The sequence below is a fragment of the Fistularia commersonii genome, chromosome 29, assembly GCF_037954325.1.
Source record: "Fistularia commersonii isolate RoL2024-O1a breed Wild chromosome 29, RoL_Fcom_v1.0, whole genome shotgun sequence".
In the NCBI taxonomy this organism is placed as follows: domain Eukaryota; kingdom Metazoa; phylum Chordata; class Actinopteri; order Syngnathiformes; family Fistulariidae; genus Fistularia; species Fistularia commersonii.
Genome location: NC_141312.1, coordinates 12,673,182 through 12,699,803, shown reverse-complemented (window position 1 = coordinate 12,699,803; position 26,622 = coordinate 12,673,182). Strand labels below are relative to the sequence as shown.

The window sequence follows — 26,622 nt, the reverse complement described above, 5'->3', positions numbered from 1 at the left end:
CCCGGGACTGAATGTGGGCTGCTGCTGGACTTATCACCTGTTGGACCCTGGACTGGGCTGACTAGCCAGCTAGCCAGCGACCAGAGTGGGCTGGCTGGCTAACTAGCCTCTCGAAACGCCGGATTCCTACTGCGACCTGAGCAGGCTGGCTAGCCTTTCGAAACTCTGGATCCTGACGGCGCCTAGTAAGACGGCAATTCCATCGGCCGAAATCTGCTTGCTCCTCCTGCTCCACCATCTCTCCCTCCACCAGAAATCATCTTCGACATCCAGCTCCAGCACTTGCCTCTTCACAGCCCCGGGTATGACACTCAGCTATACACCGAAGCAACTCCTCCAGCTTGTCCCTAAACTACTTCCCCCCGTGACACTCCCCGCCACACTCCGTAATCATGGACTTCTTCGTCGACCCCGTTACATTCACCGTGGCTCACGTCGAAACTTTTCATACTACATTACAACAAAATTCAATTCCAACGCTATGGACACGGCACAGCTCACAAACCGGACCCCGTGCTTCTTCCCTGCATCATCACAACAAACCGCGTCATCAGAACACTTCCTGCGTGAACTATTTCAACCTCCGTCAAATTCCAACTTCCGCCCCATCCACTTCACAACAAAAGTCAATAAGAATCGCCCTTTTCAGTACAAGATCCCTCAACAATAAAAGCCTCATATTAAATGATTTCATCTCAGATAAACAACTTGACCTTCTGTGCCTAAATGAAACATGGCAAAACCCTAGGATTATTTCCATCTCAACCAAACCACCCCCACTGGATATTCTTACCTGGACAAACCGCGCACTGAGGCATTGCTACAATTTTCCACCAGGATTTCCAACCTTGCACACTCTCCATCCCTTCTGCCCCTTCTTTTGAACACCTGGCCTTTAAACTAACCGGACCCAAACCACTCATCACAGCAATCATATACCGCCCCCCCCAAACTCAACCCATCTTTTCTATCAGATCTCTCAGAATTCATCACCTCGCTATTTTCAATTTCAACCACCGTTATACTTCTTGGCAACTTCAACCTCCATATTGACTCCCCGGACTGTAAAAATGCATCTGACCTCTTGGACCTACTCAACTGCACAAACTTCAATCAACACATCAACTTTCCTACCTATAACCACGGACACATCCTTGACCTGGTCTGCTCCACCGGCTTACACATTCACATCTCCAGTTTTGATCTTTCTATATCCGATCACCTGGCTATCACATTTGACATCAACATCCCCACCCCGCAACCCAAGCTCAGCTGCAAAATCACCTTTCGCAACCTAAAATCTGTCTGCCCAGTAAAACTCTCCACCTGCATAGCCAACACTATCCCTTATCTCACCCCTCCAGTAAATCCAACCGCTATGGACCTGGTCAACATTTACAACAACACCCTTTCTACCTCCCTCAATGCACTGGCTTCTCTGAAATCCAAAACAGTCAAATTCACTCACTCTGCCCCCTGGTTCACCCCGGAACTCCACAAGCTAAAAAACAACTTAGAAAACTCGAACAACTCCATAAGAAAACCGGCCTCACTGTTCATGCCCAAGCCTATAAGGACCACATGCAACATTACAAGACAGCACTCAACAAAGCCCGTTTCCGTCACTAATCTGGCATCATTCACTCAGGATCCTCCAACCCACGCTCCCTGTTCTCCACCATAAATAAATTACTCAAACCACACAACAACATCCCATCCACTTTCACCCGGGAAAAATGCGACCTCCTCATGTCATTTTTCACCTCGAAGATCGACACCATCCATAATCAACTTGCATCCTCCTCTGCCACCACCCCAGTCCCAGAGCCCCCACTTACCTCCCCCTCTATCCACCGACTCACACACTTCTCTCCAATAACTACAGCAGATCTCACCAAAATACTCACCACCATGAAGCCATCCACCTCCCCCCTGGATCCCATGCCTTCTAATCTTGTCATAGCCTGCCTCACCCCCCTTGCCCCACCCATCACCGATGCCATTAACTCCTCTCTCACCTCTGGTACAGTCCCCACACCACTTAAGCTTGCTGCCATCACCTCTCTCCTTAAAAAACCTGGCCTCGACCCTGATGACCCCAACAACTTCCGACCCATCTCCAACCTCCCATTCCTCTCAAAAGCACTGGAAAGAGCTGTCATAGTACAATTAAATCAACACCTCTTCACACATGACCTGTATGAAACTTTTCAATCTGGCTTCAGAACCCATCACAGCACCAAAACAGCCCTCCTCAAAGTAACAAATGACCTCCTCCTCTCCTCTGAATCCCTCACCATCCTCGTCCTCCTCGACCTCAGCGCTGCCTTCGATACAGTCAACCATTCAATCCTCCCCAACCGTCTGAAATCAATAGGCATCACCAACACCACCCTCTCCTGGTTCAACTCATATCTCTCATACCTCTCCATCAACATTAACATCCATACATCTTCCACCAACCCCATCCGACACGGAGTTCCACAAGGTTCAGTTCTTGGCCCCATACTTTTCATCCTCGACATACTCCCACTTCGACACATCATCCGCCGTTATGTACTCCATTCCACTGCTACGCCAACGATACTCAGCATTACATAAACACCAAAACAATCACTCCAGAAATCCTTTCCACCCTCACCGACTGCATCACTGACATAAAATCCTGGATGAGCCACAATTTCCTCAAACTCAAGAGCAATAAAACAGAAAGTATCATATTCGCCCCAAAATCCATGCTCAATTCTTGTCACAACTTTACACTCTCCATTGATGGTCACTCTGTCATCCTCTCCCCCCGGTGCAAAACCTCGGAATGTACATGGACCCTGCACTCTCTTTCAGGCCAAACATAAACCACATCACCAAAACATCTTTTTTCCACCTTCAAAACATAGCACGCCTCCGACCCACTCTTCCACCCTCTGCTGCTGAAACACTAATCCATGCATTCATCACCTCCAGACTCGACTACTGCAATAGTATCTTATATGGCCTCCCCTCTAATGCCCTTCAAAAACTGCAATATGTCCAAAACTCTGCTGCCCGATTATTTACCCGCTCCCCTTCCAGAGAACACATCACCCCCATCCTCCGTCAATTTCACTGGCTGCCCATCAAACAACGCATTCACTTCAAGATTCTCCTCACCACCTACAAAGCCCTCAACAACCTCGCCCCCCAATATCTCACCGATCTCCAACATCGCCACTCTCCAGCTCGTTGTCTTCGCTCCTCAGATACAAACCTCCTCACTCCAATCTTCAAGTCCACGTACCGCACCCTGGGGGACAGAGCCTTTGCCATCGCAGCCCCCACCCTCTGGAACTCCCTCCCCCCAGCCATCCGAGAGTCCAATTCACTGTCATCCTTTAAACAAAACCTCAAGACCCACCTCTTCCGAACGATTTACAACACCTACAGCCTTTCCCAATAATTGTGTGTATGTCCTGTGTCTTCTGTCTTTCGCTTGTAAAGCGTCTTTGAGTACCATGAAAAGCACTATACAAATCCTATGTATTATTATTATAATTATTATTATCATTATTAAAATAAATGAAATTCTAATATGAAATAATAGAAGGTCAATTGCATGAGTGTGTATTAGATTTGTAACCAAATTATTTTTTTTATAACTCTCTATTATTTGATATTTAAATCTAGAAAGGATGTTGTATGTGTATAAGGTCAGAGAGCTTTTTTATTTTCCAGATAAAATTTTGCGTATTATGTCAAAGAAGAAATGTAGTGGCTAAGAACCATAGAAAGCACCATAATACATTAAGTACTGATTAGAGGAATCCACGGTTGTTGAGGTTAGCTGTTCTTACTCCAGCACCTGTCCCTTCTCATACGCCAGATCCAACAGCTGCCTTTCTCTGCCCTCAGCTTCCCTCTGGTCCACCTCAAGAGGCACATGGCTGATAGCCCTGCAAAGCCTTACAATCCAACCTCAAGAGGGTAGCTGGTGGCCTTCTAGCCAGCTTCCCAATCCTCAGCAGCCAGCTTGGTGTATTTGGCCGTCTTGTGCTCAAAGGCAGCCTCAATCCTACCCTCATGTGGAATTGTGAGTTTTAAGAGGTAGGCTGGCTTTGCATTGGTGGACCTAACAACAATGTCAGGGGCAAAGAGATGTGGTCTTTAAATAAATTTGGGTCAATAAGTACTGGAGATTTTTGTTGGGCAGAAGCCTTTCATTTCCATATTTCAACCGTATACACATGCCTGAAATGCGAGATGAATGAGGAACACTCGTACCCAGCTTGACCTTCTCTGCCAGTGTAATTATGAGGCATATTATTTTTAAATCCCACAGCGAAGGCTGTTGGGATAATTGACTGTGGTCTGTCATTCTTTGGACCACTATGTTTCTTTTTAGGAGTTCTGGTGCCTGGGATCTGGTTGAGGAGAAAACAAAGAAGGGGTACAATTACTCTATCTCCGTATACAGCATAAAGCTCCTTTAAAGGTGAATAAAAAACAATCAAATATAGATATATCATAAATATACTCAAAATACTATAAAAAAGTCAAAATACTCCACCTTTTTTGGTGACATAAGGTATGAATTTGTGGTGCTGAATCTTATCCCAGTGACTTCACAGTATATCTACACAGTAGATATACAGATGCAATTTATAGTTAAGTAAACCCTCGCTTTATGCGGATCACCTTTTGAAGCTTTACTGTTTCGCAGATCTTTTTTAGTGCAGTTTTTTTTGAATGGTTAATTTTTACAGTACAGGGTGTTGTGTTCTGCAGTGCAGCCTCAGGGCGGCACTGGCCCGTGTCTCTCCAAGCCTGCCTTGGGGGGGCACGGAGCAATGTCTCCCTGAGCCGGTCCCAAGCCCGGATAAATGCAGAGGGTTACGTCAGGAAGGGCATCCGGTGTAAAACTTTTGCAAAAACCAAACATGCGAGTCAACCAAAACTATGCCATACCGGATTGGTCGCGGACCGGGTTAAAAACGACCGCCATTGGTACTGATGACCTACAGGGTACTAATGGAAATTGGGCTACTGTGGGTCGAAGAACAAGAACAAGAAAAAGAGGAGGAGTGTGTGTTCAGAAGCAGAGAGAGAGGAGGAAAGGAAAGAGCCTCGGACTGAGAGTAGGGACTCTGAATATCGGGACTTTGAACAGGAAAAGGTAGACAGTTGGTCGACATGATGCAGAGAAGGAAGGTGGATATACTCTGTGTCCAGGAGACCAGGTGGAAAGGTAGTAAGGCTAGAAGCTTAGGAGCAGGCTTTAAGTTGCACTATTATGGTACTGACAAGAAGAGAAATGGAGTAGGAGTTATCTTGAAGGAGGAGTTTGTTAGGAACGTCCTAGAGGTGAAAAGAATGTCAGATAGAGTTATGAGTCTGAAACTTGAAATTGAAGGTGTGATGCTCAATGTTGTTAGTGGCTATGCCCCGCAGATGGGATGGGATTTTGAAGAGAAGGAGAGGTTCTGGAATTAGTTAGATGAAGTGATGCAGAATATTCCCAGAAATGAGAGAGTGGTAATTGGTGCAGACTTCAATGGACATGCTGGTGAAGGCAATAGAGGGGATGAAGAAGTGATGGGCAGATTTGGTATACAGGATAATAATGCAGAGGGACAGATGGTGGTAGATTTTGTAAAAAGGATGGAAATGGCTGTATTGAATACCTTTTTCCAGAAAAAAACAGGAGCACGGGGTAACTTATAAAAGCGGAGGTAGGAGCACCCAGGTAGACTACATCTTATATAGACAAGGTAACCTGAAAGAGATCAGTGACTGCAAAGTAGTTGCAGGTGAGAGCGTAGCCAGACAGCATAGGATGGTGGTATGTAGGATGACTCTTGTGACAAGGAAGATGAAGAGGACAAAGGCAGAGCAGAGGACAAAGTGGTGGGAGCTGAAAAGGGAGGAGTGTTGCATGGTTTTCGGGGAGGAGATGAGAAAGGATCTGGGTGGTCAGGGTGAGCTTCCAGATGATTGGACAACAACAGCTAGTGTTATCATGAAGACAGGTAGAAGAGTACTTTATGTGTCATCTGGAAGGAGAGTGGATAAGGAGACTTGGTGGTGGAATGAGGAATGCAGGAGTATATACAGAGAAAGCGGTTGGCAAAGAAGAAGAGGGATACTGAGAGGACTGAAGAGAACAGACAGGAGTACAGGGAGATACAACGTAAGGTAAAGATAGAGGTAGCAAAAGGCAAAACAAAGGGCGTACGATGACTTGTATGCTTGGTTGGATAGTAAGGAAGGTGAGAATGATCTATACAGGTTGGCAAAACAGAGAGATAAAGATGGAAAGGATGTACAACAGGTCCGGGTGATTAAGGATAGAGGGACATGTATTGACAGATGCTAGAAGAGTGATGGGAAGATGGAAAGAGTACTTTAAAGAGCTGATGAATGTGGAAAATGAAAGAGAGGCAAGGGTAGAAGAAGTGACTATTGTAGACCACAAAGTAGTACAAATTTGTAAAACTGAAGTGAGGAAAGCATTGAAGAGGATGAAGAGTGGAAAAGCAGTTGGTCCTGATGATATACCTGTGGAGGTGTGGAAGTGTCTAGGAGAGGCAGCAGTAGATTTCCTGACTAGATTATTCAACAGGATTTTAGAGAGTGAGAAGATGCCTGAAGAATGGAGACAAAGTGTGATGGTACCTATTTTTAAGAATAAAGGGGATGTGCAGAATTGTGGCAACTATAGAGGGATAAAGTTGATGAGCCATACAATGAAGTTATGGGAAAGAGTAGTGGAAACTAGACTGTGAGCAGAAGTCAGCATTTGTGAACAGCCGTATGGTTTCATGCCTAGGAAGAGTACTACAGATGCATTATTTGCGTCGATAATGCTATAGAAAAATACAGAGAAGGCCAGAGGGAGCTGCATTGCGTTTTCGTAGACCTAGAAAAAGCATATGACAGGGTGCCAAGAGAGGAGCTCTGGTATTGTATGAGGAAGTCTGGAGTGGTAGAGAAGTATGTCAGACTGGTGCAGCACATGTACGCTAGCTGTGAGACACTGGTACAGTGTGCTGTCTGGGTAACAGAGAAGGTCAAGGTGGAGGTGGGACTCCATCAGGGATCAACTCTGAGCCCCTTCTTGTTCGCAATGGTGATGGATAGGCTGACAGATGAGGTTAGACAGGAATCCCCATGTGATCTGTAGTGAGGGCAGACAACAGGTAGAGGAAAATCTAGAGAGGTGGAGGTATGCTCTGGAAAGGAGAGGACTGAAAGTTAGTCGCAGCAAAAAAGAATACATGTGTGTGAATGAGGGGAACTCAGGTGGAACGGTGAGGCTACAGGGAGTGTAGATCAAGAAGCTGGAGGATTTCAGGTACTTAGAGTCAACAGTCCAGAGCAATAGAGAGTGTGGAAGAGAGGTGAAGAGACGGGTCCAAGCAGATTAGAATGGGTGGAGAAAAGTGTCAGGGGTACTATGTGATAGAAGACTTTCAGCCAGAATAAAAGGAAAGGTGTCCAAGACAGTGGTGAGACCAGCGATGATGTATAGACTAGAAACTGTAACAATGACCAAAAGACAGCAGGCAGAACTAGAGGTTGCAGAGGTGAGGATGTTGAGGTTCTCTTTGGGAGTGACCAGGATGGATAGGATCAGGAATGAGTCTATCAGAGGAACAGCGCATGTTAGATGCTTTGGAGAGAAGGTCAAAGAAGCCAGACTGAGACGGTTCGGTCATGTACAGACGGATGCTAGAATTGGAGCTGCCAGGCAAGAGGTCTCGAGGAAGACCAAAGATAAGATTTATGGACGTAGTGAGAGAGGATATGAAGGTAGTTGGTGTGAGAGAGGAGGATACAGAGAATAGGGTTAGATGGAGAAAGTTGACTCGCTGTGGCGGCCCCTGAAGGGAAAAGCCGAAAGAAGCAGAAGAAGAAGAAGGGTGTTGTGTTCTGCACCCCAATTGCTAAAGGACCATAGTCAAGTGGTAACAATCTCTGTGCCTTGTCTCTGTACAGCTTGCCAAATTTATGTTTGCAAATTTTCTCCATGACAAAACATGTTTAAGAAATGTTCTGCACCAGCAAAGGCTGCGTACCTGAGGACACACCCAAAAGGACGAGGAAGATGTTAACTATCGCAGAAAAAGTTAAACTTCTGGACATGCTGAATGAAGGTGAAAGCTATGCTGCTGTAGGGCGCCATTATGGTATAAATTAATATTCGGTTCGTTACATAAAGGAGGGTGACCACATTTATTTGGGATTTTGTTTGTTATTATTTGGTGATTTATTTCAATTCTAGTATTTTTTTTCCGTAAAAGTGGGGGGCGGGGCTTTTTATTTTTTCTAGTTGCACTTGGAGCGGCAAAGGGGCGGACGCTTCCGCTGTCTCCACAGATGTTATCTGGGAGAGGAAACTAGCCGCATGCTTCCTTATGTCTGCTCTTTCACCTGCTTAAAACAGGTTGGTAAATCACCTATTAAGAACTCATTTTATTTTTATTTAGTCAAGCATTATTTCAGTGAATTTTGTGTGTGTATGTGATGCTGTTTTCATTTGTTTAGAATTACGAAAAGCAACTTATGAAAGAGTTTTACCGAGTGGCCGCCGTTTTGCGCACTGAAAGTCACACAGTAGAGACAGGTGTTGGGTGTCCTTTGAGAATGACTGAGCACAAACGGTGGTTTTTGATAGCCAGAATTTAATTACACCCATGGTGAAGTGAGCACTTTGTATTTTTTGCTGTTTTATTTTGTGAATCCTGTTTAGTTCTGAACTCTGTTGTCTTAAAAGAAAATGTTTGGAAGTTAGCACAAGCACATTCAATGCTGCATATTTCAGTAGCCATGTACATTTTACAGCAACTTTACTTTGTATTATTTTGGCACATGCACAGAGAAAGATGCACATTTCTTGTGAAGTTTACATATTTTTGAAATGTTCTGAGCCAGTAGTAGACTGTGATATAAAACAATGTGACTTTATGCTTAGGGACTGTTAATGTAAATACATAGTAATAGAGATGTGTTCATCTCAGAAGCAGAGTGATGAAGAATATGGTGTAATGTGATAGTGTGGAAACAGTGAAAATGGTCACAAGGACTCTTTGAAACTGAACGAAAGAACTGTTTAATATGAGTTTAAACAAACTGAAGCTGGGAATACAGATGTGTCTGTGAATCTGTGTTGTTAAATAAATAGAGATGTTATTTGGGAGAGAAAACTAGCTGCGTGCTTCTTTACATCTGCTCTTTCACCTGCTTTAAACAGGTAACATTTTTGTTACTGTGGTCATCACCCTTGAGACCCGTGAAATAAGGATGGAGCCCGCTGTAGCGTTGTGGATTAATGACTGCAAGAAAAAGGAACATTATGCTGGATACCAACGTTAGCCACGCAGAGCTAAAAATCTTTATGAAACCTTTGCTGACAGCGATGACATTCATGACAGTGAAGAGGAGGAGGATCTCAGGCCATTGACGAGTGCTGTTCACTCAGTATCACTCCCTTTTACAGCCAGCAAGGGGTTTGAGAAATGTCAGAAATGCTTTTGACTTAAAAACGTTTCTCTGTATGGAGAAGCCACCCCTTTTTTACTGTATAGTAGTTCGAAAAACTATCCTAGTTATTTGAAAGAAAACATTTATATTTTTATTTTTTTTAAAAATGCTTGGGCCTTAGAACAGGTTTTGATCTTTGGTTTCATTCTATAGTACAGTATTGTATTCTATAATAATTGCAAAAAATAAAGCTGACTACTTCGCGGATTTCACCTACTGCGGGTCATTTTTAGAACGTAACCCTCGCTATAAACGAGGGTTTACTGTATAACCACAACTTGATGCAGGATTGTAATTTCTAACTAGCCTTTTTCATGAATACACGGCCTTAACCTTTGTGTTGTATTAGCACCAAAATTTTAAACGGTTGGCATATTTAAGGGCAGAAGAACCCACTTTTAAGTTTTTTGAACCTGACATTTGAAGACTATTCCGAACGTTAACCCACCAATAGAAAGTAATTTCTTATTTGTGTATATTTCCATCAAAGCTGTATACTGTAGCCTTTTAGTCAGAGAAAACACCTAGTTAACGGTAAAACATCCGCTTAATCAGCAATAGCTGTGGTTGGCTACAGCCATGCCACACAAGTCTGCAATACAACTAACTGTTCCGTTCTTTTCCAGGTAAACAAAAAAAAAAAAAAAAAAAGAAAAAAAAAGCAGAATTCCTTGCACCCCAAACCACACACACAAAATTCTTAGCAAACCCAAAATTACACAGAAAACGAGCATCAACATAAACCAACATTCGTGACTCGCTACAATACCAAGAGGGGGCACTGGTCGATTTAAGTTCAGTTTTAACCTGTCAGTTAAAGTCAATATCTCTGACTTTATCCCAAAAGACATCCAAAATTTGCTTTCCTGACACAAGTTCAAATAATTTCATGTAAAAATAAACATCTCTTGAAGGCATTGTTTACGAATGGGGATTGCAATGAGATTGTATAATGGTGCCGCAGATGAGAGTACCTTTAGTTCTTGCTTAACCCATAAGTGCAACTACCTCACCCCAACAGGTCATAGACCAGAATTTTCTTTTTAAAACCAGGGGGAACCAGAAAACAAGCATGTTGAATTTAAAAAAAAGACTGGTATTAACAGTTAAATGTCAGCCTTCCTACCCTGTGAAAAGAGAAAACAAACATTGACTGTTGTTTTAGATGGGTAACAAGTTATTCCTTCATGCAAAAAAGGATTTGGGGTTGAAAACCCAATTAACCTGCTTTATTTCAGAGTTTCAGTGGAGGTGGGTCATATTTGACTCTTAAGATCCCCAATGTATGCAAGGAGTTAAAGGTAACTCTGGTAGGACTAATTGGATTCAATATGCTTAAATATTTGTCTCACACTAGAATGTGTTGTTAAAAAAGTTTGAAGAATTATTTCTCTTTAATTTTTTTTTTTTTTTATATTTAAAAACACATTTTAACCTTTAACCATTTTAACTGACACAACCATTGTTTTACTGGAAACATGCATACTGGATTGATACGAGGATTGAACGAGGTTGAATGAGGTTGCTTGTTTTAACTTTGGGTCTTTTGGCAAAAACAAAACTTGCTCAGTCTCTGACATAAACAGAGAACAACTAGGCAGCAAGGGTAAACACACGGGGCAAAATCAAATACCCGAGTCAAAAATAACTTTCTAAGTCTCCAATGAAAGCAGAGTGCAAATAGCAACAAAGACAAACGTACCTGACAACATAAAACCAATCATCTCTCCCGACACACGGCTAGAGGGACCTACATATAGGAGGCGGTCAGCACAATTACCACATGAAAGAGGCAACATATCAACAATCAACAGACCCAAAAAATGACAAAAAAGGCTATGATATATTAAAAGGACATTTGAATAATTCTTAAGCAGCAGGCTGCCATCAAGGATACTAAAATGTTACACATTTCACTGATGAATAAAGGGATTGAACAGGGCCATCTCTATGATGCAAAACATGCTAGACAGGCCCAGTTAAGTCCGTAACACAACTAATGCTCTTTTCCCTTGACGGCAACAATATGCCACCAAAGGGACCCATCAACGGCAAGGAGCATGACGAAAAGCTAAGCACCTCCACCCCTTCTCCCCAGTTCCCCTAATAGCACATGAAACAAATTGTCTTCACTGCCATCCTGGCACATGCTCACATGCGTACGAGCGCCCACACAAGGGCCGCCCCCGCAGCAACGTATCGAACATGCACGGTCCCTCCACAACCGTCACACTGTGAAGTGAACAAATATGGCGATTATGAATTTGCTGTTTCATTAGTTGTGTTTCCTTTAATATTTATTTCACTTGCTGGTATGAGGGTTTAGAAAGAGGTCCATTTTATTTGACCTTGTGCTCAGATGGGTTGCCTTGATGGTGTGACATTGGTCTCCAACTGGACCATTGGTCTGTAAAAAAAACTTGGGTGTTATCTTTGACCAAGATTTATCATTTTGGACCAACATAAAAAAAGAATATTTCAAAGACTGAATTTTTCCACATAAACAAAATCAAGCATATTCTGTCTAAAAAAGATTAAGAAAAACTAAATCATGTGTTTTGTATTTTCCAGACTAGATTGTTAGAATTCTCTCTTGTCAGGCTATCCTAACAAGTCATTAAACACTCTTCAGCTCATTCAAAATGCTGTTGCACATCACTGGCTTCTCTGCACTGGCTCTGTACAATTTTAAATCAATCACTTACCTATCCATTCACCCACTGTCTACCACTTCTCCTACTTAGGGTCGCAGGGAATGCTGGAGTCTATCCTAGCTGCCATTAGGTGGGAGGCACTGGGACTGGGACTGGTCACCAGGACATTCATCATTCTGTCTCAAGGAACTCTTAGAACCCTACCACCCTGTCCAATCCCTATGCTCCCAGGATGCAGGGCTACTAGTGGTTTCTGGGGTTGCTAAAAGAAGGATGGAGACCAGACCAAGCTCCTTTTTTATGGGACAATCATTCAATTTCAATCTGGGGTCAGACGCCCTCTCTTCAGTAAAGAATCAGGTTTTGCCAATTTTCCTTTGAGATAAAGGAAAAATGTTTTGGTATTCTGAGCTGTAACCTGGTGAGAGCGTAGGTGTGGGGATATTGATTTCCTCCCCGTCTCGGCACCTGCATGTTGGGGTTCAAAGTGGTGGACGAGAGGGTAACCTTGCTCAGCGTCCATAGTGGTTGATAGGTTCTGACTGTTGTGCGTGCCTATGCACCAAACATCAGCTCAGACAACGCCCCCTTTTTGGGGTCCCTAGAGGGGTTGCTCGAGAGTGCTCCCATTGGGGAATCCCTCGTTCTACAGTGAGATTTCAACACTCACGTAGACTTGGAAAAACATGATTGGGAGAAACCCCCCCCCCCGCGCACTAAACCTGGGTGGTGTTATGCTATTGCACTTCTGTGTTCATCACAGTTTATTCCAAATAACAAATACCAGGTTCTGTTGGGTATTTTCTCATCTTACTGGGGGGACTTCAACACTCACATGGGCAGAGACAACAAGACCTGGAAAGGCATAATTTGGAGGACTGGTCCCACCAATTGTCTGTCCATCACAAACAACATGTTCAGACATTAAGGTGTGCACATGCGTACCTGACTCAAGCACACCTCAGGCTGCAGTTAAATGAATGATTTTGTATCATCTGACTTGAGGCATAATGTTCTGGACACTCGGACACACTGAATAGAGAAGTGGTGCTGCCAACTGATTACCACCTGTTGGTGAGCTGGCTCTGATGATGAGGGAGGACACTGGTCAGACCTGGCAGACCCAAACACATTTTGAGGGTCTGTTGGGGACAGCGGACCAGCTCTACATCCTTGGGTGGATGTTTAAGGGTACATGGGAGTTTGCCCAACCAGTCTACATGTGTTTTCCCAGAGCATGGTCCACATCGCTGCTTGTAAGTCACACTCGGTGAGGGTTGTACTCTGCCAGGGCTGTCCTTTTTCACCAATTCTGGTGTGGAGGAGATCCGGTTTGGTGGATGCTGTGGTTCTGTTGGCTTCATCGGAAATGTGACCTCCAGCTCTCGCTGGAGTGGTTCACAACCAATTGTGAAGCAATCAGGATGACGATCAGCACCTTCAATTCAGAGAATATAGTTCCCAGCCAGAAATGGTTGGAGTTCCCACTCAGAGTCAAGGAGGAGGCCGTGCCCCAAGTGGAGAAGTTCAGGTATCTCAGAGTCTTGTTCACCAGTAAAAAAGGATGGAGCAGGAGATTGCCAGGTGCGGCGCTGCATCAGCAGTGATGTGGATTCTACTCCAGCCTGCGCTGGTGAAGACGGAGCTAAGTGTTACATCTCCAGAGCTCGTTGTGTGTTTTGGGGTGTTGTCTTCTGTGGAACTCTTTTCTCTCTATATATGTTGCGGGTAGTTCTGAGCAGCTGAGAGCATGTTGGTAATTGTTTGCAGTCCTGTATTGGTCCCGGCCAGGGTGCTGGCCATTTAATAATGGCCATGATGTCATACCAGGGGAAAAAAAAGATACATCCTAAGGACTTTACACTTTGTATCATGGTTTTTGCACTAAGTAAATACATGCTATATCTCTGTATCTCGTTACTGAATAATTTTGTTCCCAACCTTATGTTTGATCTCACAGCCCTAGACAGCGACCTAACAAAATTGTTGGTTCGTTTCAATCTTCTTTTTCTTGTTTTCCTGATTTTTGGCCATGTTTTTTGTAGTGCCATCTACGTTTCTTTTCAGATCTGACACATTAGTTTCAAGTGCGCTTGTGGCCCGCAATCTCTGGTTCTCTGGTGAGTTAGCGTTTTGCTTGTTCTTTGATTTGGGAAGCGGGCTTTTTGAAGCGAACCCAGGAGAAGGTGTCTTTTACACCTTCAATTGTTACGCTTTGAAGCTAGTTTATCTTATCTGAGGTTTATCTTAGTTTCAGGGAAGGTAACTTCGGACCAGAGTTCGTGCGGTTGCAGCGTTTGCTTCCACGTTGGGGAAGTTGGCACTTTAGTTTTTGCGTCAGTTTTTCATCCTCAAATGAAAATATGCTCCAGACTTCAGTCCTTAAATGTGTTTCTGCGCAATTGTTTTGGCTAATGGAAGACTTTCTTTCTTGTGGCTGAGACTTTTTTTTTTGTTTGAATTTTTTTTTTTTTCTTCTAACTGGGAAATTTTTGGGGGGGAGACTGCAGTGTTTTGTGCTTCCCTTTTTCGCTCCATTTTTGGCTGTTTGGTGGAGCAGCATTTTGGGGTTGGAGGGGAAAAGGCTGTTTCCGCCTTTGGTTGAGTAAGTTGAATTTGACTGCCACATTTAGTTTGTTTCGCAATGTGATTTCAAATTTGCAGTCATGTCTGTGGTAGAAGAATTTGTAAAAATCCTTGCAAAGTTGCTTTGTCTCACTGCATTAAGGACCAATTAATTGGGATAGTGGAGCATTATCCGTTAGACTCTCAACCGATGATAAGAAACTTAAGATTCATTGTTTAAAGCTGTTTGATTAGGACTAGTTAATAAAGACATTCTTTTTGTCAGTGAAGCGCCAGTTGTATATCCAACTTTAGTTTCATCAGGTGAGAGTGATGTTTCAGATAGGGAAGATCAGGCAAAATTCATCTTCCGCAATAGCGAGCTTATGAGTTGAAAGAGAGTCGCCGGGCTAAAAAGAAGGTAATCGAAAAAGATCTTGAACTTAAAAGATTGGAGTTACCGCATGATTTGGAATTACAAAAATTAGAATATGAAGCCAGTGAGAAAGATCATGACAAGGAATTCCAACATATAGAGAGGGAAAACAGTGCCGCAGGAGACAAATGAGGTGGCTCAGGTATCTGGTTAGGATGCCTCCTGGACACCTCTCTTGTGAAGTTTTTGGGAACATGCAACCAGCAGGAGGCCCTAGTGAAGACCCAGGACAGTTCTTGACCTGTCAGCCGCATTCGACACAGTCAACCACCAGATCCTTGTCTCCACCCTCAAGGGTCTGGGTGTCACAGGATCTGCACTCTCCCTGTTGGCATCCTACCTGACAGGTCGCTCCTACAAGGTAGCATGGCAAGGGGCTGTGTCAGAACCAGGCAGACTGTCTACCGGTGTTCCTCAAGGTTCGGTTTTAGGCCCTCTCCTCTTCTCCCTGTACACAACATCGCTTGGTTCTATCATTCGCTCCAATGACTTCTCTTACCACTGCTATGCTGACGATGCACAGCTGATCCCGTCCTTCCCTCTGTCAGACACACAGGTGGATACCTGAATTACAGCGTGACTGTCCGACATCTCAGATTGGATGGCAACTAACCACTTGAAGCTCAACCTAAACAAGACTGAGCTGTTCTTTCTCCCGGGGAAAGGTTGTCCGTATAGAGACCTGGCCATCACCATCGACAACACTGTGGTAGGGCCAACCACAACTGTGAGAAACCTGGGTGTGATCCTAGACAACCAACTGTCATTCTCAGCAAACGTCGCAGCAGTCGCCCGTTTCTGCAGATTCCTCCTTCACAACATCAGGAACTTTTGCAGATTCCTCTCGGAGGTACTCATCCAGGGTTTAGTCATCTCTCGTCTGGACTACTGCAACACCCTCCTTGCTGGTGCCCCAGCGGTGACCCTCAGGCCTCTGGAGCTTATTCAGAAAGCAGCAGCCTGCCTGGTGTTCGACCGTCCCAAATTCTCACACACAGCCCCCCTTCTTATGTCCCTTCACTGGCTCCCGGTAGCCACCCGCATCAAGTTCAAGACCCTGGTGCTCGCCTACAGAGCAGTGAATGGGAAAGCCTCATCATATCTTCAGGATATGGTCAAGCCACATGTCCTTACCCGTGTCCTCCGATCTGCCACCTCTCAGCGACTGTCCACCCCATCACTCCGAGCCCCTGTCTGCCGATCAAACCGGTCTCGGCTCTTCTCGGTTTTGGCTCCTCAGTGGTGGAACGAACTCCCGGAAAAGGTCAGAACACAGGGGTCGCTGCCCATCTTCATCCGTGATCTGAAAATGTAACTCTTCACCAAGCACTACCCCATTAATTGAACTTACCCCCCGCCCCCCGCCCCCCCCCCCCCCAAAAAAAAAACCTGAAGAAATGAATGTATGTATGTATGTATATGGTTTTGAGATGGTTATTTGACAGGGTGGTGACTTCTGAATAACGACTACTGGTACTTTGGATTTTCGGTTATTCAATTGCCATTTTTGTAAGTCGCTTTGGATAAAAGAGTCTGCTAAATTACTGTAATGTAAATGTAATGTAATGACAACCTGTTTCTCGGCTGGCCTGGGAATGCCTTAGGATCCCCCAGACTTGGGAAGTCTGGGCCTCTGATTCGGCTGCTGCCCCCATGACCCAATCCGATAAACAGTAGACGATGATGAAGGGATGGAGAGTAAAATAAAACATGTTGCTATTACTGACTGATTTTGCACTCTAACCATACATATCTCTGCTGCTACGTCCTCTTCTTTGGTTGCTATATCTTTTTTTTCAGTAAATGTTCAAATCTACTACGCACATTATTTTCTTATTGTTTACTCAGTTCTGTTAAGAAATGCCTTGTCTTTGTGCTGTGTATTTCTTTTATTCTGTCGTCGTGGGGCAGGGAGAAACATTTCCCCAATTCCTCTGTATTTCTGGCACGTGGACTTTGCTTTCATGGAATCTATTAATAGAAGAGGGTTTCCCCTTAATGACAATAATTTGTGCTGATCACTCCTACTAAGGTATTACACAAGTGTCTGTCATTATTGAAATGTCTCTCTCTCGTTAGCACATCTTGGCAATTTTGGGTCTTCATTTAACCTTTTGCATGTTTTAGACTGTGGGAGGAAACTGGAGAATCCAGAGGAATCCCACGCAGAAACGGGGAGAATATGCATACTCCAGACAGGAGTATGTAGGCCCCCTCTACGAATGAAAAACCAAGGTTCTTCTCACTGTGAGGCAGTCAGTGCCAGAATATTCAATCATTTTCATTCCAAGGTGAATATTTTTTGTGTCCCAAGCAACTGGGTTACAACAACGCAACAAGCCATTATCATGCTTGTCATAAAAACTGAGGAGAACAGAGCCAAGGTTAGTATATTGTTCAATTTTTCATACTTGTTCAGCCACAAAAATGAAATTGATAATACTACCATTTGGTGGTACAGTGGCACAGTGATTGGCACCTATGCATTACATCAAAAAAGTTACATTTCTGACAGGGGGCCCTGTCTGCATGAGTTTCCTCTAGTTTCTTTCCACAATCCAACTACATGCAACAGGTTGATAGGAGACCTTATTTTTCCGGACAGATTGACTTCTTTTATGTCTTTACTGTAAATGGGCCTTTGATCACCTGGGGATGGGTCCAAATTGAACCCTGCCTTTCCTTTCCAGCTGGGATCGGCTCTAGAACCTTTGCGACCCTGACTGATTAGCTATTTCAATAGTAAATTAATTAATGATATACTTATCATATCTCAAGTAGTGAAGTAAAATCAAAACAACATTGTTGATATAATTATTTCTGATATGCAAATATTGTAATTAAACTAGAAACCATTTTTTGTTGAACCTAAAGCACATGTCTAAATATGTATGTTATTTTTTTCTGTAAAGTGAATTTCATTTGTGATTACTGTGCTTTTCAATGACAAAGTTCAATCCAATCTTTACCAACCACATACCTCTTTAACCTGAGCCTGATCCAGATGGTTGTCCCTGACCAGTGGAAAACCTCATGTCTGGTCCCAGTGCCCAAGAAGAAGCATCCCAGCACGCACAGCAACTACAGACCAGTGACCCTGACATCACACGTCATGAAGTCGCAGGAGAGGCTCATCCTGAGGCAACTTCGTAATGTTGTTGGACCTTCGCTGGACCCCCTGCAGTTCGCTTACCAGCCCCGGATAGGAGTGGAAGACGCCATCATCTTCCTGCTGAGTATACACCCACCTTGAGGAGGCAGGAAGCATTGTGAGAGTCATGTTCTTTGACTTCTCAAGTGCTTTCAACACCACTCGACCTGCCCTGCTGAACAGGAAGCTTCTGGACATGCAAGTAGATGCTCCTCTCGCGGCCTGGATCAACAACTACCTCACAGGTCGGCCGCAGTATGTGGGGGACGGTCCTGTCTCCCTTCCTGTTCACGCTCTACACCTCAGACTTCAGGTTCTCCTCGCAGTCCTGCCACCTGCAGAAATTCTCAGATGACTCTGCCATCGTGGGCTGCATCAACGGAGGCCAGGAGGAGGAGTACAGGAGCGTGGTGGACAGGTTTGTGGAGTGGTGTGGACTGAACCACCTGCAGCTCAATGTGTCTAAGACAAAGGAGCTGGTGGTGGATTTCAGGAAACAAAGGACCCACCTGAATCCGGTCACCATCAGGGGTACAGAAGTGGACATTGTGGACACCTACAAATACCTGGGTGTCCACTTGGACAATAAACTGTACTGGACCTTTAACACCAATGTCAGGGTCAGAGCCGTCTGTTCTTCCTCAGGAGGCTCAGATCTTTCAACGTCTGCAGGACCATGCTGCAGATGTTTTACCACTTGGTGGTGTCCAGTACCATCCTCTACGCTGTTGTGTGCTGGGGCAGCAGGCTCAAGACAATGGACACCAACAGACTCAACAAGCTCATCAGGAGAGCTGGGTCTGTCCTAGGAGTAGAGCTGGAGTCTGTTGTGCAGGTGTCAGAGAGCAGGATGATGAGGAAGCTCCTCAGCATCATGGACAATGTCCATAACCCCCTGCATGCCACATTGACGTCCTGTCAGAACTCTTTCAGTCGTAGACTGATACCACCAAGGAGCTCCACTGAACGCCACAGGAGGTCTTTCCTACCTGAGGCTATCAGACTTTTTAATTCCTCTTCCCTCAACCACAGGGAATCTTCAAATCTTTGTAGTTAACAGTTAACAGTTAAGACAATTTATATTTCATTGTATTTCTTATTCTTCCTCCTTTCTACTATTATCTATTACTGTTATGTTTTTACTTGAAACTCTGGCACAACAATTTCCTTCGGGATAAATAAAGTTGTTCTCATCTCATCTCAAAGCAGTGACCATATAGGAGAACCAAATGCAAGCAGGACAGGTGATTCTCTTCAGCACTGAGAGAGATAGAGGTGCATGTTCAGTATCAAACCTACATCCGCTTGCTGTGAAAAAAACCTTACCTCCTCAGTATCCTGTGAAAAGGAGTCACCCTCTCCCCAGAAATACCAAGCACCATCACTGTCTTATCTTTTTGAAAACACTGCAGCAATTTAAATAAATAATCATACGGACAACTTTTTCAACATTAATGGACCTCTATTACCATCATCCACACATTAATCAAAAATAACACCATTCTGCCAGCAAAAAAGCAAATAATGTACCTGTAGTATTCTTTCTAAGCATGCAACCACACTGCTGCTCAGAAATGCTGAGTACTGCTCTCCGGTATCTAGTTTCCACTCTGCTTTCCCATAACTTCATTGTATGGGTCATCAGCTTTATTTCTCTATAGTTACCACAATTCTCCCTTAATCTTAAAAATGGGCATCATTACATGTCTTCAGGCATCTTCTCAATCTCTAAGGGCATCTGCCCCCCCAGATATTTCCATATCGCCACAGGTATATCAGCAGGACCTGCCTGCACCTATGCTTCAAGCCACATTCTAGCTACCTTTCCAAATATTCCCTGGACACACAGTATGTCCACCTTCCTTCCCTGCATCATATACACAGTCTAGCTCAGGGGTGGGCAAACTACGGCCCGCGGGCCACATCCGGTCTGTTGGTCTTTTAAATCCGGGCCGCCAAAGATTGGTACAGAATTCATACTTAATGTGAATGATTGGATAAATTAATGTGAAACCTCAAACAGGAGATTATTTCATTTTTGGAGCTACTTGAGAACTATAGAAAATTTTCCTGTTATTTAGCCTTTACACATGAATGAATTGGACATGATGCTACAAGGGAAAAACTTGCATGAAATGCAAGCAAATGTCGGAGCCTTCAAAACCAAGCTGGTTATATTTTCAAAGCAAATGTCAGACAACGTTCAGATAAATGTCAGACAAGTCTGATATGAACTGTTAACAAATGTTTTTTTTTTTTTTAATATGCATCGTATCTTGTTTTGACCCAGCCCATCTGTCAAATTTTAAAAGTCAATACGGCCCCTGAGCCAAACAGTTTGCCTACCCCTGGTGTAGCTGTTCCTGTCATCATCCCAATAGTCATCACTCTCAATCCACCGCTCCTGCCTTTCCTTGTCTCTCTCTGCTTCTGCACATGCCTGCCTGCCTGCCTTCTTCTTCGGCCCACAATAGCCCAATTACAGTGCCCTGTTGCTTTGCAGAATCAATGATGGTCGTTGTTAAGCCAGGCCTCAAGACATCCACTATGAGTCTTTAGTTCAATTTGGATATTTGGTTTTGACACGTTTTACACTGGAAGCTAGCTTGTGCTCCCCTGAGGCTGCATTACTACCATAAGCATATCGGAGGGTAATTTGTAAGTGAACTCTCGACTCTTCACTCTACAGCTATTTGATTGTAGTCAAGAATAGCACTGTACAGTATAATAAAAAACTAAAAAATAACTCAGGACAAACCGTGCACTTCTCTGATGGTATTGCATGATGGGAGATTATCTGCCAATGGTGAAGACACTACTTTTCCCCACCAAATCTCCAGCTCCATTTGCAGAATTCCTGCCCATTGTTGGTATCTGGGATTATGAGTCTGTGTGCAGGTACTTTCACCTCAGTTCTTCACCAGTGAGCCTGATTGAGCAAGAGAATGGATTTTAAGTGGGGTCCAGTGCACACCTGCGAATCATCAGGTCTAGTCAGGTTGATCTTAAGAGGAGCCTGTTGCCAGCCCTTTGATTACAGAGTGTTAAACTGCAGTAGATACTGCCACATGAACTCATTCCCCTGGATTAGTCCTTCTTCTTGGTGGCTATTCATCTCCACATTCCTTGAGTTCTCCGTCTTGCATCTTCCTCGTTCCAGAGTCTTCCAAAAACCATGACAGACCGCTGTCAGCAGAGCCCCATCGGAACTGAGATCTCTAATCCGCATATGATGCTGTTCTTTGTTATCTGAACTGTTCTATAAACAACAGAATACCGATGACCAGCATGTGGATCAGCACACTCAGCTGCTACTGAGTCTTCACTCTAATCCATCGCCTCCTTCTACAGAGGCCCCCATTGCTCCACCAGTCTACCAGGCCCTCTGCACCTCCTGAGATGTTCACTCACCCATTACAGAGAAATACCCAGGAGAGGTAGGCTGTTGCGGGGGTTATCTCTTGCACCCTCGCCTTCAGTCGTTCACCACATTACTTCTCTCATGACGATGCAAAGATTTCATTCGTCCTTGGACTCATCACCCAAAGACGATTCCGGGATCCTTCCAGCTTTGATTGGACCTTGAAGGAATTAATTCACAATCTCTGGGAGATATTCAGTGAGGATTCTGATCACACTGCCCTATCAAGAGCTCTTGGGACAATTTAAGAAGGTCAGAACAGTTTCTGCTACATTAAGAGTACCTTTTTTCATGCCCACAACAACTCCTTGAAGGACGAATTTGCTCCCCTGGCTGAACCTAAAGCCCTTGATGGACTGATTTTTGGCTGGCCGCCTTGATAATCATAGGGGTTTCAATAGATTCCAAGAAGGATCTTATTCCTTCCGTATATTCAACGTTAACTAAAATATTAATCAAAATGGTGAATAAAGCCATTTAAATTTTCCCAAAACAAAATTGAAAAAACATTTTCCTGGCGTCTCCAAACACTCCGAACTCTGATCACAGTAGCCACTAGGTAGGCCCTTTACTTCTGGCTTTCAGAAAACGCAAACTGCTTCCACAGCGGTCAGCTCAGAATATAAGGTAACTTTCTCTATGTGTTTTTAGTTTTGCCTCCATGAGATTCAAATCCAGTTTGTAAGTCAATGCTTTCGATTTTGCTTTTAGAGCTGCGCACTCTACCTCAGCGTGTGACGCTCCAATACTGCCACTTGAACTACATTAGCTTGCAGCTTTACAGCCCTGCTTCACACTTTGCTCAGATTGTGATGCGCCATCAATACGTTAACTTCACCATCTTCCTCTTGCTCATCATCTGTGCCTTTGGCCCATTTATACACATAGAAAATTTTCTATGATAAATTGTTTTTGGTTGGTACCAATCAATGTTATTGCCCTCCTTCTCATACTCATCTTTTGATAAACTCTGAACCGATTCTTGAAAATCTTTCAGTTCTATAAAAAAAAAAAATCCTTCAAATATCTTAATTTGTTTTAACAGAGTTTCCAACCAAAATTCCAAGCTTCCCTCTACAAGTAACTATAAACTCAAACAGTTTCTTTTCTTCTTCATTCTGCACCTCAGGCTCTAAATTAGACATTGTCGATTTTAGACAAAGTCTTTTCACCCAAAAGTAATTTCTATAATCAGTTTAAGACTTAAATAAAAAAAAAAAAATACCAGCACAAATGTAAAGTTCATTTCACTAAAGTTTGAGCACAGCAGTGTGAGTCACTGTGTGAGCACGACGGCCCACATGCAGTTCAACAATCTACTCAGACCATTAGTGAAGATGCAGATCCTTTATTAAGTCCATAAATCCCTTCATTAGGAAATATATCTACAAAGTGTAGAAATTGCAGCCCAGTTCTGCCAACACTAGTAAATCCGGTAAGCAATTTAAAGAATACGAAATGAAACCCGCCTAAGACCAGACATCGTCCTACATTCAGAGTCCTCCAAGCAGGTCATCATGCTAGAGCTAACTGTGCCCTGGGAGGAGAGAATGGAGGAAGCCAGCAGAAGAAAGAAGGAAAAGTATGCTGAGCTGGTGGAAGACTGCAGCATCAGGGGGTGGCATGCACAATGCTTGCCCATTGAGGTCGGGGGAAGGGGCTTTGCAGGGAAGTCTCTCTGCAAGGCCTACAGTCTCCTGGGCATCACAGGGGCACGCAAAAGGAGAGCCATCTGTTCAGCGTCAGAGGCCGCTGAGAAGGCATCCAGATGGCTCTGGATCCAGAGGAACAAGGAGTGGATGAGCGCTTCTTGGACACAGGTTGGAAACTGATCACTCCTGGCCGGGTCGCCTGGGTGAGGGGGTCTGAAGTTGAAAGACCGAAACCCTCCGTGACCCCAGGTACTATCACTGACGACGTGTCCAAGAAACTGCATCACAAGATGTATCCTAAAACTGAAATGCAAAGTCTGTCTGTAATTCCAAAAGCAGAGTGGTTTTTCAAAGTATAAAGTGTCTTCCAATAAATCATTTGCCGGCTGGCATCTCCAAACATTTCCAACTCTGATCTGATCACATCTCCTTGTCTCTGCAGAGGCTTGCCAAATTGGCCTAGGTGAACCACCTTGGCCATCTAACCCTTTGTGTCTACTCTTTGGTCTTCCTCGAGACCTCTTGTCTGGCAGCTCCAATTCCAGCATCCGTCTACCAATATACTCTCTATCCCTCCTCTGCACATGACCCAACCATCTCAGTCTGGCTTCTCTGACCTTCTCTCCAAAACATCTAACATGTGCTGTTCCTCTGACAGACTCATTCCTGATCCTATCCATCCTGGTCACTCCCAAAGAGAACCTCAACATCTTCATCTCTGCAACCTCTAGTTCTGCCTCCTGTCTTTTGATCATTGTAACAGTTTCTAGTCCATACAGCATCGCTGGTCTCACCACTGTCTTGTACACCTTTCCTTTTATTCTGGCTGAAAGTCTTCTATCACATAGTACCCCTGACACTTTTCTCCACCCATTCCAACCTGCTTGGACCTGTCTCTTCACCTCTTTTCCACACTCTCCGTTGCTCTGGACTGCTGACCCCAAGAAGCTGAAATCCTCAAATGTCTTGATCTCCAGTCCCTGTAGCTTCAGCATTCCATCAGAGTTCCTCTCATTCACACACATACACTGTACTCTGTCTTGCTGCAACTAAATTTCATTCCTCTCCTTTCCACCGCATACCTCCACCTCTCTAGATTTTCCTCAACCTGTTCTGTGCTCTCACTACATATAACAATGTAATCTCCAAACATCATGGCACATGGAGACTCCTGTCTAACCTCATCTGTCAGCCTGCCCATCACCACTGCAAACAAGAAGGGGCTCAGAGCTGATCCCTGATTGAGTCCCAGCTCCACCTTGAACTTCTCTATTACCCCCACAGCACACCGCACCACTGTCTCACAGCTAGCATACATGCCCTGCACAAGTTTAACATACTTCTCTGCCACTCCAGACTTCCTCATACAATACCAGAGCTCCTCTCTTGGCACCCTGTCATATGCTTTTTCTAGGTCTACAAAAACCCAATGCAGCTCCCTCTGACCTTCTCTGTACTTTTCTATTAGCAAAGATCAGGGTTGTTATATATTCTATAAATAACTGTCACAAACCGCGCCTTCTGGTGGCCATCCATCCACAATGACATTAAAGACTACATCCTCACTTGTCCTGTTTGCGCACACAACAAATCAGTCCATCAACCACCTGCTTGACTCCTTCATACCCATACCATTCTGAAGAGACCCTGATCAAATATTGTGATGTATTTCGTCACTGGACACTCCCCCCTCTATGATCACCATTTTCACCATCATAGTACTGTTTCTCCAAAGCATGTCACCTCGTTCCCCTCAGAAAGCTCCCCTCAGCTTTTCAAGCAGCTCAACTGCTGGTCATACATGTTTTCCATCTCCACCGCATTCCCAAGGGGATTCTGTCTGACTGTGGACCTCAATTCACCTCCCAGGTATGGAAACAGTTCTGCCTCACACTCAACACCAAAGTCTCTCTCATCTCAGGTTTTCATCCTCAGTCCAACGGTCAGACGGAGCGATGAATCGGAAACTTGAGGCCACCCTCAGATGTCTCATGTCCACCAACCCTTCTGAATGGACCCAGTTCCTTCCCTGGGTCGAGAATACTCACCGTTTTCACATCTCCGCTGCCACTGGTCTGTCTCCCTGGGCTATCAGCCACCACTTTTTAGATGAAAGAGAATGGTGTCACTTCAGTTTGCCATCACATCCGTCACTGCAAGTTTGTCTGGTCCACTGCCCTGGCCACGCAACATTACTTCATTATCTTTGAGGTCTGTTAGATAATCATATAAGTATTTTGGAGTCTTCTTTTCCCTTCCTGGATAGTAGTGGTTCTGACTATGCTCTATACATACAGCTGACTACTTTGCAGATTTCGCCTATTGCGGGTTATTTTTAGAAGGTAACACCCACAATAAACAAGAGTTTACTGTATACCATATAGCCTTATTGTAGGCTAGCTTACCCAGGCTGCTGGTGAATGTATGGACTTAAATATCTTCCTCATGTTGCTTGACGATCTTAGCTTAGTTTCGAAATCAATCGCTCTCATTTGCTTCTCGGTAGAAGATCCATGAGCAGTACTAGTTGCCTTTCATTTTTTCAAACAATTCAAGGGAATAAAAAGTATCGAAAGTACTGAAGAAAAATTGGAGGTATCTTATTAAAGTACACTACGGTGACTGAATGAGACTTAGTGACTGAGGGAGAGAGGATTCTGGCTGTTTCCAAGTGCTCATCGTACACAGCTACGTTTGGGTACACTTACACTCTCAACTACGCTGACACTGCACTCAGCACATATACATTGACATTTGCAACTTCGAGATATGCGTTTATTGAATTGGTGTAATGTGTAACATACCACATTAAAAGGAAATGTGTCCAAGACAGTGGTAAGGCCAGTGATGCTATATCTAATACTATCTGCTATCTTGAGAGCTCGCCATTTAAGAAAAGATAGGACAGCTTGATGTAGCAGAGATGAAAATGTTGCGGTTCTTTTTGGGAATGACAAGGATGGATGGGATCAAAAATGAATGATGGTTTGGAGATAAAGTCAGAGAAACCCGGCTGAGGTGGTTTTGTTTATGTGTAAAGGAGGGTTAGTGAATATATTGGTAGACGGATACTGGAATTGGAGCTGCCAGGCAAGAGGTCTCGAGGAAGACCAAAGAGAAGATTTATGGACATAGTGAGAGAGGATATGAAGGTAGTTGGTGTGAGAGAGGAGGATACAGAGAATAGGGTTAGATGGAGAAAGTTGACTCGCTGTGGCGATCCCTGA

The 26,622-nt window shown here is 44.1% G+C and overlaps 1 pseudogene; it reads left to right on the top strand.

Moving 5' to 3' along the window:
• The first annotated feature begins 5,824 nt into the window (after positions 1-5,824).
• On the top strand, positions 5,825-26,622 carry LOC147217008 (uncharacterized; annotated as a pseudogene).